Genomic DNA, 19,345 nt, shown 5'->3' on the forward strand with positions numbered 1-19,345 from the left:
AAATTTCAACCTGCTAGGCAAAAGGCAAGAAATCAATATAAAGGTGAGATAATGAGTAGAGGGAACTATTAAACAAAGATGTAGCCAACTCAAGGCAGGTGCCAGTTAAACTTGTTAAATATCCAAAAGAAGATATATATTTTTAAAATACAAAAAGACTAAGAGCTTGATTTTGTCCTCCCTTCCTCCTATCAAGAAGAATTATGCCTCCTTTGGAAATCCCAGCAAAGCAACTTCTCCCTCCCTCCCACCTTTTTTTTAATCATTAATTGTTTTCTCTTTTATAAAACTGCAATTTAATATGCCCAATACTTTTGATCCTTTCTCCCTGGTGGGAAGCTGCTCTATTGTTAGAACTTGTCTCCTTTTCTCAGCTTTCTAGTGCAGAGGTTGGTAGAATGCTTTTGGATACTGATTTTGGCAAGGAAGAACCTGGGCTCTTTGCCTCTAAATGTAGGAGAAAACCAAAGGAAAAAGAATTAAAAAAAGAACATTGGGAAAAGCATTGTGATCTTTGGTATATCACTTCAGTTCCCTCACTTTTAAGATGAGGTGACTGAATTAGGTGACTTCTAAATATCTCTATGATCTATCATTTTAGTTAAACTTTACTAAACTGAATTTTTGTGTACTTGAAGAGGGGACCCTGAACTCTAAAAATCCTTAAAGGAGAAAATCTCCTTCAACTCTGCCTCAGTGAGGGACCCTGCCCCGAGGGACAAACAGTTTCATCCTAGTTATCTGGGTGGGGTCGCCTCAGTCCTGAAAGTCATTGAATTCAATTCAAATTCACCCAGTGATGAGCCAACTTGGGACTCCACCCACAAGCCCCCTTGAGCTTGTAGCCAAAGATCCCATTACAAAAGAGCCAAACTAAAACCCTCTCTTTGCCTGGGATGCCAAGGGCTCTGTCCACTGGAATACTCTTTCCAGTGCCATTCTCTCTTTATCTTCCCCTATTTCCTAGACTTTATGCCTCTCTGTCAGGATTTCTAACCTTACTTCCCAATCCCTATAATAAACCTCTTTTTTTACTCTAAGTTTTCAGGTCTGTAAATTCTTTTACAGAGAAACTTCAGACTGCCAGAAGGAAGTCCCCCAAACTCCCTACCCTTGTGCTGAATCCCAAGGTGTTGCAGAGGAGCCAAACCTCTTCATTTGGTTCCCTGAACCTGCCACTAGACCTCTCTAATATCATGTGGCTAACATCAATTAACTTTAACAAAAAGATATTTACTAAGAAGCGAAAGAGCTGCAGTACAAATCCTGGACAAATTGATAATATCTTTTTTTTTTTTTTTTTTTTTTTTTTGGTAAAGTGTAAACTCAAATTTAGAGTTATTATTACAAAACGTTCTGCCCACCCAGTTCGCTTCTGGGTATGGTATAGCCAATGAAAGAGTTGCTCTTTTGCTTATATGACACAATATCTTGGACACTGGATTGATTCATTTCTGGGTCAAGGAAGTTATTCTTCAGGGCTGACTTCTGAATGTGTAACCTTATCTATCCTATTGCTGATATTCATTTGCTAAGCTCAGGAAGGAATAAACATGAAACAAAAAGAAATAACAGGGCCAAACATCGCCACTACTTTTCCTCAGATCGTTCCCCCCCAGAGATTTAATGCATTTCTTCTTTCTCCTTGCTCAAAAGAGAAAGAAAATTCATTGATTTGACCCCCTTGTATTCAAAATCAGCTCAGCAGCCAATTAAAAGATCTTCTGTCATTATTCTGTTATGTGCCCAGAATGAGAGCATTCTTGTGCATATTCTGAAGCAGAAATGCAAAAGTTTCCTCCATTATGCATTTCTGGAAGCAGGTTCATCAAATTTCCATGTAGATATGTAGCAGGCCGAGGACATTATGCTTGATCAAAGCAAAGGGCTCTTGATGACCAATTTTCCTATTGCATGTAAAATAGATGAGTTTTTCTAAAATTGTTGAACTTATCATTTCTTATAGCAGTCATGGATAGATATACACAAAAATAATGAAGAAAAATGAGAAAACCAGGAGAACATTCTATACACTAACAACGTTATTTTAATAATGATTGAACAATTAAGTCATAGTGACTTCATTTTACATGCAGAAAAACAGCTGATAAATAGAAATGTTTAGAATGATTTTATATATATACATTCACACATACATACACATATTAGTAGATGGTATAGAGAAGAAAAAAGAGATAAAAAGAAAGCTACATTATAACTCTATTACATATTAAAAGTAATAACAAGTAATACATAATAAAATTTCAATTTCATGTGCAATCATCTTTTTTCCTGTTCTACTATTTTAAAAATGCTTGTTTTACTTCTTTAAATCAGAATAAAATACATTGAATTAAAAAAAATAAAGAACTAGATGATATATTATGCTTCCCTTTGTTTTTAGAATAGAAGCTCATTTTCTTAGTCTTCCAGCAATAATCTTTTCTTATCCTATCTTTTCTCTCCTATTTTCTATTAAACTCCTATACAATTTGCTGTCTGGTTTATCCACTATCTTCTGAATGCACAAATTTCTTCTTTCCTGTGTGTCATATAGTATGTTCCCATCACCTAGACATCAGCCCCTCTTCTCTCCATCCATCCAATCACTGTGATGAACACCCCTCACTCTCCCTCATCCCCAAATTTGATCAATTGCCAAGTTTTCTTGATAATTCCACTCATATAACCAAAGCCCTAGTTCAGGACTTTATGACATCTCACCTGGACTATTGCAATAGCCACCTAATTGGTCTGATTGCCTCTAGCTTCTTTCTTCTTCATTCTTTCCTCCATATAGCAGCCAAAAAGAAAACAATCTTCCTAAAACACATGTTTGACCACAATACACTGCTATTTGAGAAGCTTCAGTGACTCCTGATTGCCTCTAGGATAAAATATAATCCCCATAGTTTGGCATTTACAACCCTACACAATTGGCTTCCAATCTCTCTTTCCTGACTGTCATATGATACACTGTTCATTCCAGTACAGAAAGCCTCCTTCCAGTTATCTATCCATAACATTCCATTTCCCATCTTTGATTTCTGTGCTTTAATGTATATAGGGTGTTACTCTATGCTTGGGATACTCTTCCTCCTCAACTCTGGCACTTGGAATTCTTAGCTTCCAAAAAGGCTCCTTTCACTTCCCATCCAGTATCCCTAGATTTTTAGTATTTTCCTTGCCAATTATTTGGTATTCCTTTTGGATTTGCTTATCTGTGTAAAAGTTGTTTCCCTCTAGAATACAAGTTTCTTGAGAGCAGGGATGATTTTGTTTTTTTACTTTGTATCTTTGATCTCAATTACTTTAATTAATGTTTGTTGAATTGAATTCAGTTCAGTTTAAGAACCAACTAAATTTCTATTTCATCAGAAAAGCTCTCATTGGTGATAGCAGCTCATAGGAATTACAACTCCCTACCATCCCTATGAACACTATACTGTCTGTACCTCTCATTTGGTACTGCCTTACCATTCTTACTTAATCCCATAAAATCTATAGAAAGAAATTAGGCTCCCTGTGAGTTCTTCATCCTTGTGGAGTCAACTCATGTCAAAATGGAGATGAAGGTCACCCCTTATTTATCTTTTTATATGTCTTCTTTTATAGTTTTCTTTTTTGTTTTTGTTATTGATGATGAGCCTTTTTGATTCCAAACCCAGTGCTTTGTCCACTGTGCCACCTAACTGCCCTAGCAAGAAGGCTTCTTTAGCTGAAATCCATATCTTGGATTTCAATCATAGTCCTTAGGGAAAGCAAAGACCAAAAGGGGAAAAAAAAAGCTGTGAATGGTTCTGAAAAAGGTAAACTCATAGGATTTAGAGGTCTTTCAGGTCCACTCCCTCATTTTGTGGTTGAGGGAACTGAGAATCAGAGAAACAAAATGACACATAGTTTCATGCTGGAAGTAAGAATTCAGACCCAGGTGACTTGATTTTCAAGCTAGTCATTTTCTTTGTAAGCTACTGAAACTGAGGGTCACAGAGGATCAATGAATGACTCAAACAGCTAATGAAAAGCAGAAGGGGAATTCAAAGCCAGTATTTTTTTTTTTTTTCCTAACCAGAACATCAGAATATTTTTATTTGGAATTTATTCATGATCTCTAGTAAGAGACATTTTGATGAAAAGTCAAAATTGATTCCTACACTAAAAAATGAATAAATCTCACAACTACAAAAAAAAAAAAATGAGGCAGGGGATGAAACCACAGGAAATAGAATATTTTTCTGTTAACTGCATGAACAAAAGTGACTCATAAGGAAGTAGTAAAGGTAGACCGAGATGTCCTTGAAGAATTTAAGCTTTTATAACCAGATGAATTACAACCATGGGTAATTGAAACAGTAAGTATTTATATATACAATAGGGTTTGGAGTTTATCTAGATTGGCTAACATGGGACACACTGCATCTTGCATTCTCCTAACCAAATATATGGGGTTGGGAAGCCTGCTTCCACTAGATATGTCTTTAGAAACTGCCACATTGGGACAATCTCTTTCTTTCCGGTATACTTTTTCCTACTATCTCAAAGGTAAAGATCACATATACTTCACTCACAGTGTAGATGCTATGAACTGAACCAAGAAGGGAGAAATAACATATCCACTTCTTTTCTTCTTTAGTATGCTCCTGTTTTTGTCTTGTCTTTCCCTTCTCAATTTCATGTACAGGCAATAATACCCACCAAACTAGCCACAATAACCTGGGAACCAGGATTCCCAAAAGATTTTGCAACCAGCCAGCTCAGAAAGAAAGCCTAGAGAAAGCCGAGGTGAGTGGAACTTGAGAAAACTAGTATTTCTAATATCAATTCAGAATCGAAGTTGGCAATAGCTGACCTCTCAGATCAAGTTTGGAACAAGATGGTAAAATGAACCTAGCAGATAAGTATTTTCTAAAATTAGTAAATAATCTGGGATAGACAGAAATAGGGGCAAGGAGTGGTTAGAGAAAGAGTCATCAGCATCTTTCTCTCATATCTACTTTATTTATCTTTTCACTGTCTTTTTGGAATAGTGGGTACTCCACCTTTCTGGCTTTACAACCAGTAAGCATGAAAGGTTGATGTGAATCAGTATGTGTTTAATAAATACTTTTTTTTTTTTAATAAATACTTTTAATTGATTAAATTGGAGATTTATTTCTACATATGGTAGAAATACCATTTCCCTTTGTTTTTAGAATAGAAGCCCATTTTCTTAGTCTTCCAGCAATAACCTCTTCTTACCTTATCTTTTCTTTCCTATTTTCTATTAAACTCCTCCTACCGTGTTTCCCTGATAATAAGACACTGTCTTATTAATTTTTTTGGACAGAAAAACACCAGAGGGCTTATTTTCAGGGGAGGGCTTATTTTAATGAACATTGACAGCAATTTTAATAAACAGGTAAATGTGAACAAAAAAAAGTACCTTTATTCAATAATGATCATGTCATCTTCTTCAACAACATTATCATAATTGTCCATACCCTGAATTCCGTCCTGGATGTCTTGCGCCTCTATTTCCTTCAGAAAAAATGGACCCAATCTGTCATGTCCAGCAATATAGCTCTCTTTAAATGAACATGTCTTGTCCAGGTAACCTGCTCGTAGTGCCTTGGTGACACAGCTGTCAGTAATTTTATCCTTTATAATATAAATATATATATTTATTTATATATTTATATAAATATAAATATAAATAATAAATATAATAAAAAATAAAGTAAATTTATACTTCTTCACCCAAGTCACGACTTCTTGCAGACAGGACTTCACAAAGTTTCCACGCTGATTTCTTTCCATTCTATTTTCAATGTAGTCATTGACTTCCATGCGCAAATGATCTTTGAATGGCTTGTTTATAATATCAAGGGTCTGGAGATAGGCAGTCATTCCTGCAGGAATCATTACTTGATCTATTCTTCTCTCTGCAAGGAAGTTCTTCATTTCTTTAGTGCGGTGAGTGCTGGCTGAGTTCTTTTTTTATCCTCCATCATGCCCCTTGAGTTTTTCTTTTATCCTCCATCATGTCCCCTCACTCCCGCTTACATACCGGGTTTTTATGTTGTCCTGCCTCAGCTCTCCTCCACGGCACTGCTCTCAATGGCGCCAGCAAGCAAATCACTGGGGAAGAACAGGATGACGCGCTCACTGCTGCAGCTCTGATTGGATGCAGCTCGGAGTGCGGTGTACATTTCACCCGGGGGGCGAGGGGGGGAGAGACGATGGTGCATACAGAGGGTACCATAATGTAGCGTGTAGCACAGGGGATCACCTTCACTACAGTAGCAATCTCAATAGGGCTTATTTTCAGGGGAGGGCTTATTTTAGAGGAATCTTACACAGTAAGGGGAGGGCTTATTTTCGGGATAGATCTTATCATCAGGGAAATACAGTTTGCTGTTTGGTTTATCCATTATCTTCTGAATGCACAAATTTCTTCTTTCCTGTGTGTCATATAGTATGTTCCCATCACCTAGACATCAGCCCCTCTTCTCTCCATCCATCCAATCACTGTGATGAACACCCCCAGAGTCATGTTCTATTTCTCACTCTCCCTCATCCCCAAATTTGATCAATTGCCAAATTTTCTTGATAATTCCACTCATATAACCAAAGCCCTAGTTCAGGACTTTATGACATCTCACCTGGACTATTGCAATAGCCACCTAATTGGTCTGATTGCCTCTAGCTTCTTTCTTCTTCATTCTTTCCTCCATATAGCAGCCAAAAAGAAAACAATCTTCCTAAAACACATGTTTGACCACAATACACGGCTGTTCGAGAACTATTTGTCAATAGTTCTTATATGGTATTTCTTGATCTCTGTTAATCTTTGTTTTTCCCACAGATATTTAAGGAGTCAGTACCTACTGAGCAAGGGCAAGGTACAGAGGTAAAAATAAAAAAAAGTCCTTTTTGGAATAGAGAGCCCTTCCTCCCTCCTCCTCCTCCCCCCTATTTATTAAATGTCTATCATGGAAAAAAAATGTCTATTATGTAAGGGGAACTGGGCTAGGAAAACTAGAACAAGAAAAAAACAGCTTCTACTTTTAAGGAGTTTACATTATAGTAGGTTAGTATGCAAGTAAACATTTAAGTATATACAAAATGCATAAAAATTAATAAAAGGTAAATTAAATAAAGCCAAACCTAGGTGTCCCTAGCTAGAAGTATTTTCTCTCCTCCATGTATGTCCATAGCACTTTGTCTCCATTTTGCTTTCATGCTCATCACATTCTAATACTATTATCAAATTTGTATCTTGGGGTAATCTTCTTTCCAGGAATTCCATGATTATATCTGCTATTCTCTCAAGATTTCTAGAACCCAATGCCCTGCAAAGGTCTTCCATGTGCCATAGGATTATTTAGAGTTACTAGGAATGGTGTTAGAAATTATTTCCTGCAAATCTCTCATTTTCCATAGATAAAAATTAGGGCTTAGTTTAAGTCACTTGACTGAGTTTATCTAGGGGATTGGGAAGTGGGGGTGAGATTCAAATGGACATCCTGTGATTCCAAACAGATTATTCTCTCTCTGTGTATCTGGCTCTCACTATCTCTGTCTCTGTCTTTGTGGGTCCGTCTTTCTCTTTTGGTTTCTGTCTCTGACACAAAGTTATTTTGGGGCAGAGTTCCATGACCTGAGTCTTCTTGCCTCTCCCTTCTTAAATTAATTCATCCTGTGTCTATTCCCTCAGGGGCCATCCCATGTGGAAATCAGTTAAGTGGATAAGCTTGGAGGAAACTGTAAACTGCGGTGTAGTAGAAAAACAGCAGAAAGATCAGAAATGAGAAAATTTGGCTTAGATTCTCATGTCTTACTATGCATGTGATTATGTGTACATGATACATACCTGGTGAGAGCAATCCTGTGGAGCATGATCAATAGCCGTTCCTGTTCCAGGCTGCTCTGTAGAAGCTTTGGGAGGGCTTTTTGGCATCATGTGTGGTATACTGTTGTGGCACTTTCACTCTGAGATGAAGAGTGTTCTTTTGATTCATTGTGGAGCTAAAGAGCTGGTCACTTAGTCAATACTTTAAAAGTACCTACTTTGTCCCAGCTGTGCTAAAAACTGGGCATGCAAAGAAAGGCAGAAGATAATCCTTGTTCTCAAGGAACTCTTAATACATATACAAAGGACTTACTAGTTCCTCTAGCCCGCTCTCTTCTTCTGTGAATCATGCCATATTTTTTGAAAAGAGGGTGGGGAGAAGGGTAATTTGCTATTCATCTTCTATCTTGGCTTCCATTCAGCTATGAGCACATGGCATCAAAAGTACATATATTATGTAGCCAAGCCTGAATTGGAGTTTGGACTGGTTCTTTGATGTTCTTTCCTGATCTTAAGGAAATACGTTTCTCTAGAGAGTCATCGTCAGGTTTAGGGATATCTACATGAGTTTGAAAAATACAGTGGCATTGGGTCCCATCAGATGGGAGTTGACTATGGCAAGAAAAGGTTTTATACCAGAGAAAATGGACATCAAAATGAATATTGGCTGGAGCTTAGTTGTTTTATCAGCAGGCATGTACTGAGATTTTTTTGGACCATGCAGAGATCAGGTAAAATATAATTGTTTAGTAGTTTTTTACTTGTGTCCAACACCATGTTGGAGTTTTCTTGCAAAGATGCTGGAGGGGTTTGTCATGTTCTTCCCTAGCTCATTTTATAGATAAGGAACTGAGACAAACAGGATTAAGTGATTGGTCAGTGAGTGAGTGTGATCACATCTCAGACCTTCTTGACTCTAGGCTTGACACTTTAACCACTAACCCTAGTTTCTTAAACTATGGGTTGTGACTCTATATGAAATCTCATAATTGAATGTGGGAGTCATGAAATAATGATTTATTATCAGTAAATGTTTGATTTTATACCTATTTTATATACATATATACCTGGGATTATGTAAAAATTTCTCTGGCAAAAATGAGTTGTCAATAGAAAAAGTTTAAGAAGCCCTGCACTATACCATCTAGTTGTTCAAAAGGTTATTCCTAAATCTGCTTTATGTTTGATGTGATCTAAGTATCAACTTTCCAGGAGATTGTACCAGTAGATATAAGTTGCTCTGAATCTTGTCCTGTTAATGAATGCTTGTGAGTCTGTGTTTTTAAGATTTCTTGAGTGTGTAACATTAAATTATCTGCCTCTTGATTCATATTGTATATTAAGCAACTTCCCTCTAGCTCTCCTTTAGAGAAACCCTAGTATTATGTTTATATATGCATATACATAATGTTAGAGTAAAATCATGCTTGAGACATTGGGTTGGAGGGTTTAAGGAGCCAATGAGTATGAGAACAAGGAGCCCCCTCATTTGAGGTTAGGCTTGCCAGGGCAGAACCTAGTCCAACTGCATGAATACCTGAGTGATTTAGAATCCAAGGTCCTGTTGGCTCAGCAGTGGCTCCCCCAGGTTAGACCTGGGACCTCTTCCAGTTTTAAGGGGCTGAGTCCAATCATCCCTGTCTATTGGCTGCTTAGATGGAAATCCTTATGACTCAGTATTGATGGGCAAAAAAGAAGTGATTGGCCCCATCTCCACCTCGTTTTTCCTTTCCAATTATGAATTGTGTGGGGAATTGTTCTGAGAACACAGGCCCTCTTTCTCTTAATCCAGTGTTCTTTCTATGATAATATGCCATTTTCAGGAAGCAAACTATGATCAATTAATTCTAAACTTGTCCCATGAACTATCCCTCAGGAGACATTCCATGTGGAAACTAGTTAAGCTGATAAACTTGGAGGGAATTCTGATGTTGTGATTAAAATCACATGACTTGGCTTGGATTTTCAAATATATAAATACATTATATATGAATATATATATGTATGTATTATGCAGAAATTGCTTAGCTTCTTTTCCCTCTTTAAAGATAAAAATGACTTGTGGAATCCCAGCATCAGAATGGGTCAGAGGTAAGACTTTAGTTCAGGTCTTTCTGCCTCTGGGGTTAGCTTTCTATCAGATACACCTTGCTACTTCTCAAAGTGTTATATATTATAATTATAAAACATTTATCTTTTCTGGGTCCTATTTCCCCATCTACAATAAAGGATGCATGCTTATACTACCAATCTCACAGGTTGTTGTAAGGAGAGTTGTGTGTAATCCTTAAAGTCCTAGTTGGCACATGGATAAAATGCTAAACTCAGAGTCAGGAAGTTCAAATCAAGCCTCAGACACTTACTAGCTATGTGATCCTGTCATTCTACCTCTCTCTGCCTCAATTTCCTCAACTGTAAAATGGGGATAATAACACCTGCTTCTCAGTGTCTTTGTGAGGATTAAATGAGATAATGTTAAGTGCTTTACAAACCTTAAAGTGCTATATATATATTAGCTATTATTTTTATATTAAACTGTTTTAATGAATTAATATTTTACTCTTCCTTACAGTAATAGGCATTTTTTCTTTTTACAAAATAATGTGTCTTGCATATAAGTACTTAAAGATGTTTATTAAATTGTTCAATTATTCATTAATTTATTCTTCTGTATGTGTTTTTTTGGGAATAATAATTTTCCTTTATTGCAATTCCAGAGAGAGGTTTTACTGGTACTTTAATTATTTTTCACATTAGCTTCATGGGACATTACTTCCTTCATGAAGCCTTCCCACACCACCACAACCCACTACCCTTCTCAATTCTCATAGGCTTTACTCTCTGTAGCCATGACTGTAGGTTGAGCAAATATTGCCTTATGCTGTTAGTTAACTTTACATGTGTACATATTTTGTCTCTCCAACTTACTATAAGCCCCTTGAAGGTAGGGTTTATTTTCCTTTATATTCTTTATGGTACTTAGCTCAGGTTCTTGCTATAGTAGATACTTTTTATAAAGTAATCATAGAATCACATTTTGTAGAGCTGAAAGGAGCTAGTGGGAAAGCATACAAGACTTGGCCAATAATACATAGCTAGTTAATGACAGCTGGGACTAGTGCCCAAGTTTATGGATGCCTCATATAGGACCTTTCCTACTGCACTGAGTGATCATGTGGATTGCTTGATTGATTATCCTTTGGAAAATGTAAAGTCTCAAGTTCTCCAGACTTCTTTTGCAAGGAAAATTCTCTAAAAAATTCATTTAGAACAAATTTATTATTTTACAGCTGGGTCAGATTAATTCCCTCCTGCACATGACTGATACTCCAAAATTACAATCTGTCTAGTTTGAGTTTTGCTTACAGATCATACAATTAATTCTAACAAGATTACACATATTCAAAGCAAACCAGATTACAGTTCAATTCAATAAACATTTATTAATTGCCTACTATGTGTCACTCACTAAACTCTAGGGATTAAAAGAGACACAAAAAACAGTCTTTGTCTTCAAGGAGTTTACAATCTAATGGGGGAGAAGAAAACATACAAACAAATACATGCAAGGATAAATTTGTTCTTATTCAGTCATGTCAAACTCTTTTTTTGATCTCATTTAGAGTTTTCTTGGAAAAGTTATATAGAAGTGTTTGCCATTTCCTTTTATAGCTCACTTTACAGATGAGGAAACTGAGGCAAATAATTGCCTGGGATTAAATAGCTAGCAAGTGTCTGAGGCTAGACTTGAGTTCAAGAATATGTCTTTCTGACTTCAGGCCTGAGACTCCATCTAAGTGGAAATAGGAAGCAATTATTAACAGCGGAAAGACACTAGAATCCAAAGAAGATTTTCTGAGAAAGGTGGGATGTTAGTTGGAACTTAAAGCCAGGGAGGTTGGTAAAGGTGGAAAAGGGAGAGTGTAATGTTAATTTATAGTTTCCTAACTCAACACGTGTCTTACAGAGATCATTTTTATTCGACTTTGACACCACTGGCTATCCTAACCCACTCATTTGACAGTGGCGGAAACTGAGGTCTAGAAAAGCAAAGTGACTGGTCCAGATCACACAAAACTCAAAAGTAGTTTGGTTCTTTGATGTTCTTTTCTGAGCTTAAGGGAATATGTTTCTCTAGAGAGCATAGCCAGACTTAAAGATATCCATATGAGTTTGAAAAACAGAAGGAGCCAGTTCTGATTTCAAATCCAATGTCCTTTCCATTATACCAACCACCTATTTCTTTGTTCTGTTTCTTCTCATTTTATTTAAAACATTAAAAATTTTATTTAATTTTTAATTTATAGAATAAAACAAGCATTTCCACGACATAGTAGAATATCTGAAAGTCTATTATATAGAACTTGCTATTTAAAAATATATAATAAAATTATGTACATTTCCCCCCCTTTATCCCCTTTCCCCCAGAAATGGCTTTCCTTTCCTTAATTCCCAAACCTTTCTCTCCCTCTTTTTTTTTTTTTTTTTTTACTATTACTATTCTCTTATTCCCTTCCTTCCCCTTTCCTTTCCTTCTATACCTCTATTCCTTTCTCATTTTGTTTGTTTATAAAAACAAGTTTCACTGAAGATTGTTTAAGGAAGGGCTTCCAGAGATTTGAAGAGAATCCTAAGATGTTTATTTAATCAAAATGTTTTTCACATCCAATAATGATTTTTAAGGCATTTAGGGGATTTGTCTATGCTATGAACTACCTCAAGTACTATAAAAATATTAATTGGCTGGGTTGCTGAGAGCCTAAGTGTCTTGCTCATGGTTGAATGGCTAGTTTGTGTCCTTCTGCTGACCATAAACAAATCACTTAAGCAATTAGTGTCCCAGATAACCAGCCTCTCTGAGTAAAGAGGTATTGGTTAAGATGAAGAGAAATTATGCCATGGCATCAGACAAATCAGCTTGACTCCATGGCATCTCCTTTTCCTCAGCTGTAAAACAAAGGGGTTTGAAGTTCTTTCTACTGTCCCTACCATCTCTAACAGATTGTGTCAAAAGCTACCTTCTAACACAAAGAAGTTGGATTCTTTGAAAGAAAAATCTTTCACTTCTCTGTCTCATTGCCTCAAATCACATCTGAGAACTTACATGTCTAGCATGCCCAGAAGGTGACCATGGACTTCTTCTTCCCACTATTATTATTATTATGAAAGGGGGATATTCTGCATTCTATGTTCACTAGAAGAGAATGGAATGGAGTATAATGTTAATGCAAATATATTTGCCATGGTGTAATGGTCCAAATGATAGTGCCATGTCATTATCTTGATGTTGTTTAGAGTTGTACTTTTGCTTAGGAAGTCAATTTATCTTGTATCTATCACTGTCTTAGATCCTAGAAAAAATTCATCTCCATTTTTTCCCAGCATCTGAAATGGCAGCATTTATTCAATTAATCTGAGTCTGCTGTTCAGATTATTATACGCAAATGGATCTTGTCTTCATCAACATGAATATTTTCTCCCACAATTAGACTGAGATGTGTGATTCTTGTAAATGTTTTCCTATAAATTCACCGTGGGAGATTCAACCAACCTGCTTATCTTTTCCTTCCCAATAGAGCAGATGTATTGTCCAATCTTCATTCTCATTACATGACTAGCCCAATTCATCCTGTTTTTATGATTTCTTGAACTTCACTTTTCTTTCACAATGCCCTCTATATAATGTGCTGCATGGTGTTCATACACACACACACACACACACACACACACACACACACACACACACGTGTTTCCATGGTCCTTGGGTAATAGTTATTTTCATTCATTCATCATACTACAACACTGTGTGATTAAAAGATGGGGCTTTATTTCAGATAGAATGTTGGGGGGGTCATTAAAAAAAACTTTGTCATCTGGGTTGTCAAAGGCAATCCAGCACTTCCTCCTCAGGAGATACAAAACGATAGTGATGGTTAAAAATGATAACACATTATTTTATTTTAAAAACACTTTTAAATTATTCATTAAATTTAAAAATTCATTAAAAATAAATTAAATTATTCAATTAAATTATATTTAAAATTTCTAAATTTTTAAAAATATTGAATTCACATTTTTCCTTCCTTTCTTATCTTCCCCTACCACTTGAGAAGGCAAGTAGTATGATATCAATTTTACATGTAAAGTCATGAAAAATCTATTTCCATATTAGCCATGTTGCAAAAGAAAACACACCCACACAACCAAGAATAATAATTATGCTTCAACATAATTTTCTTTCAATATAAATTCAATATATTACTTTAGCCCACTACTAAGGTAAAAACCATTTTTTCCTCTGCTTCTATTTCCTTCCTACTTACTCATGAATTCTTTATATCTGGCTCCTAAACCTACTTACCACTCTACTAAATCTATTACATCCATGCTTATGAATGAATTAGAAGATCTTAATCTTTTAATCCAATGGCATTTTCTTTCTTCATCTTCTTGCTGCTATTGACAGTGGGAAAAACCCTCTTACTGGATATTCTCTCTCTCTCTTTTTTTTTTTTTTCAGTTTTGATTTTTTAAATAAGTTTTTATTGATAGAACGCATGCCAGGGTAATTTTTTACAGCATTATCCCTTGCATTCACTTCTGTTCCGATTTTTCCCCTCCCTCCCTCCACCCCTTCCCCCAGATGGCAAGCAGTCCTTTACATGTTGAATGGGTTACAATATATCCTAGATACAATATATGTGTGCAGAACTGAACAGTTCTCTTGTTGCACAGGGAGAATTGAATTCAGAAGGTAAAAATAACCCGGGAAGAAAAACAAAAATGCAAGCAGTTTATATTCATTTCCCAGTGTTCTTTCTCTGGGTGTAGCTGCTTCTGTCCATCTTTGATCAATTAAGGCTCTCTTTATGGAAGAGATCCACTTACTGGATATTCTCTTCACACCTCTATGACACTGATGCCTTCTGGCTATTTGAATGCTCCTCAGTTTCCTTTGCTGGATTATTATTATTGTTATTAGGTAATATTTTTACAGTGTTTTAAGATTTACAAAGTACTTTACAAATATCTTATTTGATTTTCACAACAACATTGTGAGGCAAATACTATTATCATCCCCTATTTTATAGTTGAGAAACCTGAAGGCAGAGGTTAAGAGTCACATAGCTAGTGTCTGAGGTTGGATTGGATCTCAGGTTTTTCTTGTTTTCAAGGGAAGTGCTCCTATCACTGCTTCACTTCACTGTCTCTATATTCTACCCTTCAATATAGAGATCCTCCAAAAATTTGTCCTGAACCCTTTCCTTCTCCATTTTCTTCCTCTGCTTCCTCTTATGCCTTTCTCTCCCTCTCTCTATTTCTCTCTTCAACTTCCTTGTTTCACACTTTGTCAACTCTAAATTTAATTAATCAATCTTGCAAACATTTTGTAAGTTCTTTCTTTTCCCACAATTTCTCTCACTAATTTCATCAGTTCCCATACAGAAAGTTCACAAATCTATCTATCCAATTGTAATCTCTTACCTGCATTCTGGCCTAATGAACCTCTCCCTCTAGATATCCTATTAGCATTTCCAAGTCAATAGTCTAATACTGAACTGACTACCTTTTCCTATAAACTAGCCCCTCCTATACATTTTTATAATTCTTAAAAGTTATTAATATTTTTCCAGTCACGAAGGTTCACTTCACTTTTCCTTTTCATTCACCCTCCCATCACTCCAATAGCCAATCAGGTGTAAAGTCATTGACAATCTATAGCATCTCTTATGTCCATGCAGTTCTCTTCTTGCAGCATCTACAGCAGCAGCTACTAGTTATTACCCTTATTAATTCTTAGTTAGACTGTTAAAACAATTTTCTAATTGGTCCAATGGTTAAACTGGATCTGGAATTAGAAAGAGTTAAATCCAGCTTTTATCTCAGATATTTAATAATTACAGAATATGTGATTCTGGGCAAGTCACTTAACCCTTTTCTCATATATAAGATGGAGGTAATAATAGCTCCTAAATTGCTGAATTGTTGTAAGGTAATATTTGTGAAAGTAAATTATTATACTCCTTTGCCAAATGGGAAAACTGAGGCTTGGGAAAGTGGAATGACTTGTTTAAGGTCATGCAATTAGTATTTGGCAGATCTTAGTATAGAAATTAGATCTCCCAATTCCCAGGAGATAATTTTTCTTTCCATGATAGATTCATAGTGTTATATTTAAGAAATTATGGATAATAAGGTAAAATAATAACTTTATATTTATGTTGTGCCTTTATTACTTTCTTTACAGAATTTTGTGGAAGTAGTTAGTAAACATATCATTTATCCATCCATTGATTCTTTAATGATTTTTTTCATTTATCAAACATCCTCATTTTATAGATATGAAATCAAATTAAATGCCCTGATCATTTAGGTAATAAGTGCTTCTGAATTTTAACTCAGGCCTCCCGATTCATAATTCTAATCCTTAATATTTTCATGAAGGCCCTAACAGATTTAGGGCTGGAAAGAGCTTTAATCCACTCCCTTTATTTTTTAGATAAGAAAACTGAAGGCCAAGATGGTTTCATGGAAAGAGCTTGGCATTTGCATTCAGAAGTTCTGCATTAAATTCCTATTTTTGTCTTTTCTTCTTTGTGTGTTGATGGGTTGATAACTTCACCTTTCTGAGCCTTAATTTTTCTTATTTCTATAATGTTGGATTCTGATTACTAAAGTCTTTTCTAGCTCAAAAATCTATTTTCCTTAGTTAATAACTAAATTTTGTTTAATGATTTCAGGTTTGAAAATCACTTTGCATATGTTATCACCCCTGTACTAGGGATTTCTAAAATTTAGTGCAGTTTTAAGCTATAAGAGTTTAATCTTCAAGAGTATGTGGGAAAATCAGGTGGACAATGTATATATATATATATATATATATATATATATATATATATATTAGAAATATGTGTGCTCATTATCTCTCTTTTTGGAATGCAATGTCTTTGTGAGTAGGGATTATTTTATTATTTCTGTTTTTATATCTCCAGTGTCTGGCACAGAGTAGGTACTTAAATTCTTGTTGATTTATTTAATTCATTATGAAAGTACCTAAATAAAAGAACTTGTGCTCTTGATGATGGAATTATGCCAGAGAAATTAGAGGGCATTATGCCAGAGACACCAAGAGGAAGGTCAAAGATAGAATGTCTGTAGCTGACTTTGTCCTCAGTTTAAATACTCTATTACAATTACATCAATTATAGAACTATTACATCACCAAGCTAAGTACTAAGTATATGTAAACTAGATAACCATTGTCTCATCAATTCCTCTGAGTTAACACCTTGTTTCAAGTATACTTCTTTCAAGTATACTTCTCCAGAGTTCCAGCCCTCTACAAGAATATCCTCATTGAACAGTAATCTTCAGGAAAATGAAAAAGAGGAGAGGAGAGGAGAGGAGAGGAGAGGAGAGGAGAGGAGAGGAGAGGAGAGTCAGAGGAGAGGAGAGGAGAGGAGAGGAGAGGAGAGGAGAGGAGAGGTATTCAAAAATTATGCTTAAAACCCATTTTAACCAATAGTTAGTTAAGCATGTAAGCAGCTAGAGATATAAAATATGAGGAGATATTCAATGGATTCCTACTATGTATTATTAGAACAAGGAAAAAAATACTTGGGAAATGTAAAAGACTGAACCCCCCCCCTCCACATTTATTACATACCTGCTATGCACCGGATGCTGCATTAGGTACCCAATAGACAAAAATAAAAATAAAACGGGAGAGGGGGACAATATATCCCAAGGTATTGGGGAAAATGTACTTGTGCAATTGCTGTGTCTATGAAGTAGATCTCTGCAAAAATTTGGTATTAAGAGATTAAATGGAACTAGGATGCCAGTCACTCATAGCTAACAAAGAGAAAAACACAGCCAGTGGGGACTCAAAAAGCCCTCAGGGAGCTTATATTCTATAAAGAGGAGGCAACACAATCTAATGTACACATATAAATATATGTAAAAAAAATTGGAGAGTTTTTTTTTTTTAAACACTGAAGGGAATAGATGAGGAAGGATAGCTTAATAGAAAGAAAGCTGATATTGGAATTAGATATGGATTCATGTCTTCCCTCTTGCCTTCCAGTTTTATAATTTCTAAGAATTTTTTGGGGGCTTTAACGTGGGTGCCATCACTCAGGTGTTTGGGGAAGATGAGGAAAAAGCTTTGGAAAATTATTCAGGTGAATAATACAGGATTAATGAGGAATATTTCTTTAGCAAGTTGCTGGAGCTGCCTCAGCCTCAGGGCTTGTGCTGGGCACAGGGGGGGATTAGCTCATTCAGAACAGCATGGTACAAGGTCATATTAATGCTGCCTCATTAATGCCTGGTTCTGGGAAGACACAGATGCTTTCTTTATGTAGGGCACCCACCCGAGGTCCACCACCATGATAATCTCCTTTGAAATAATCTCATTTCCTCCCTCGAGCTCTGATGACATTTTCTCTGGTTTGTTCTAATTGATTTTAGTTTGGCAGATTTATTAAGGAGGCACACTCATAACACTTTCCCAGTCATTAGATAGTAATTACTCTACAATTCAGGGATCCACCCTTTCTTCAAATACCTGGAGGGACACACACCTAACGCTTCACTCAGTTATGTGTTAATGCTGCCACCTACTGCACCAATTTGGTAATAATAACTTGTATTTCTATTGAACCTAAATTTCAACATATTTTTAACCCCAGCAACTCTGTGAGATAAATGGTGCTAGTACTTCCATTTTACAGATGAGGAAACCGACACTCAAAAAGGTCAGGCATATAGTCAGAAAGCTCTTTTTTATTGGTTATATAGTTAAATCTATAAGCCTTCGCAAGTGAATGTTAATCATTCTCTTTTTTTGGCTTCTCTCCTATTCTATTTCTTTGAGTTCAGTGTCTGGTGGGATACAAAGCTGTAAAAAAAACAAACAAACAAACAAACAAAAAAAAAAAACAGACCTTGGGCCTTCCTCCTCTAAGTCTATGCGACCTACTGGTCTGGGTCTTTGCTTACCTTGGAATTTTTTCTTTCATTTTAGGTGAAAAGATTGCAGCGTCTCTCTGTCTTGAGTTGTATAGTCTACTCACTATCAATTCCCTGAGGAATAAGGAATGACCTTTGAGAATCACCAGTCTTTTAGCAGCTGACACAAGGACCCCTCTGTCCGTGTTGTCACGTTTGGGCGAAAACTTGGTAAAAAAGTCCCTTGGGGCTGACAGTGAGGGGAACACAGCCAGTGGGGACTCAAGCCAAATGGAGAAAACACATTCCTAACCTCCTTAGAGTACTCTTAAGAACCCTGAGATGAGATGACTCCCACCCCCCATTAATATAATGTCATTTGAATTCATCTAATCTGATAATTTCTCCTTGTTTTAACGTGGAGAAGTCTAAGGCTGAAAGAAGAAATCCAAGATTATATAGCTAGTGCGGAGAAGAGGTGGGGTCAGAGTTAGGTCTCCTAACTCACCTTATAGTTTCAGTTTCCCTCCAATACTGCCTTTCATGAAGCATACCGGTCCT

The 19,345-nt window shown here is 36.1% G+C and overlaps 1 long non-coding RNA gene across 1 annotated transcript in view; it reads left to right on the forward strand.

Moving 5' to 3' along the window:
* The first annotated feature begins 8,410 nt into the window (after positions 1-8,410).
* LOC127544448 (uncharacterized) overlaps positions 8,411-19,345 on the forward strand; it is a 70,283-nt gene continuing 59,348 nt past the window's right edge. The window contains exon 1 of the long non-coding RNA XR_007949446.1: positions 8,411-8,562. This is a non-coding gene — a long non-coding RNA (uncharacterized LOC127544448). The remainder of the gene's footprint in view (positions 8,563-19,345) is intronic.

The sequence above is a fragment of the Antechinus flavipes genome, chromosome 1, assembly GCF_016432865.1.
Source record: "Antechinus flavipes isolate AdamAnt ecotype Samford, QLD, Australia chromosome 1, AdamAnt_v2, whole genome shotgun sequence".
Taxonomy (NCBI): domain Eukaryota; kingdom Metazoa; phylum Chordata; class Mammalia; order Dasyuromorphia; family Dasyuridae; genus Antechinus; species Antechinus flavipes.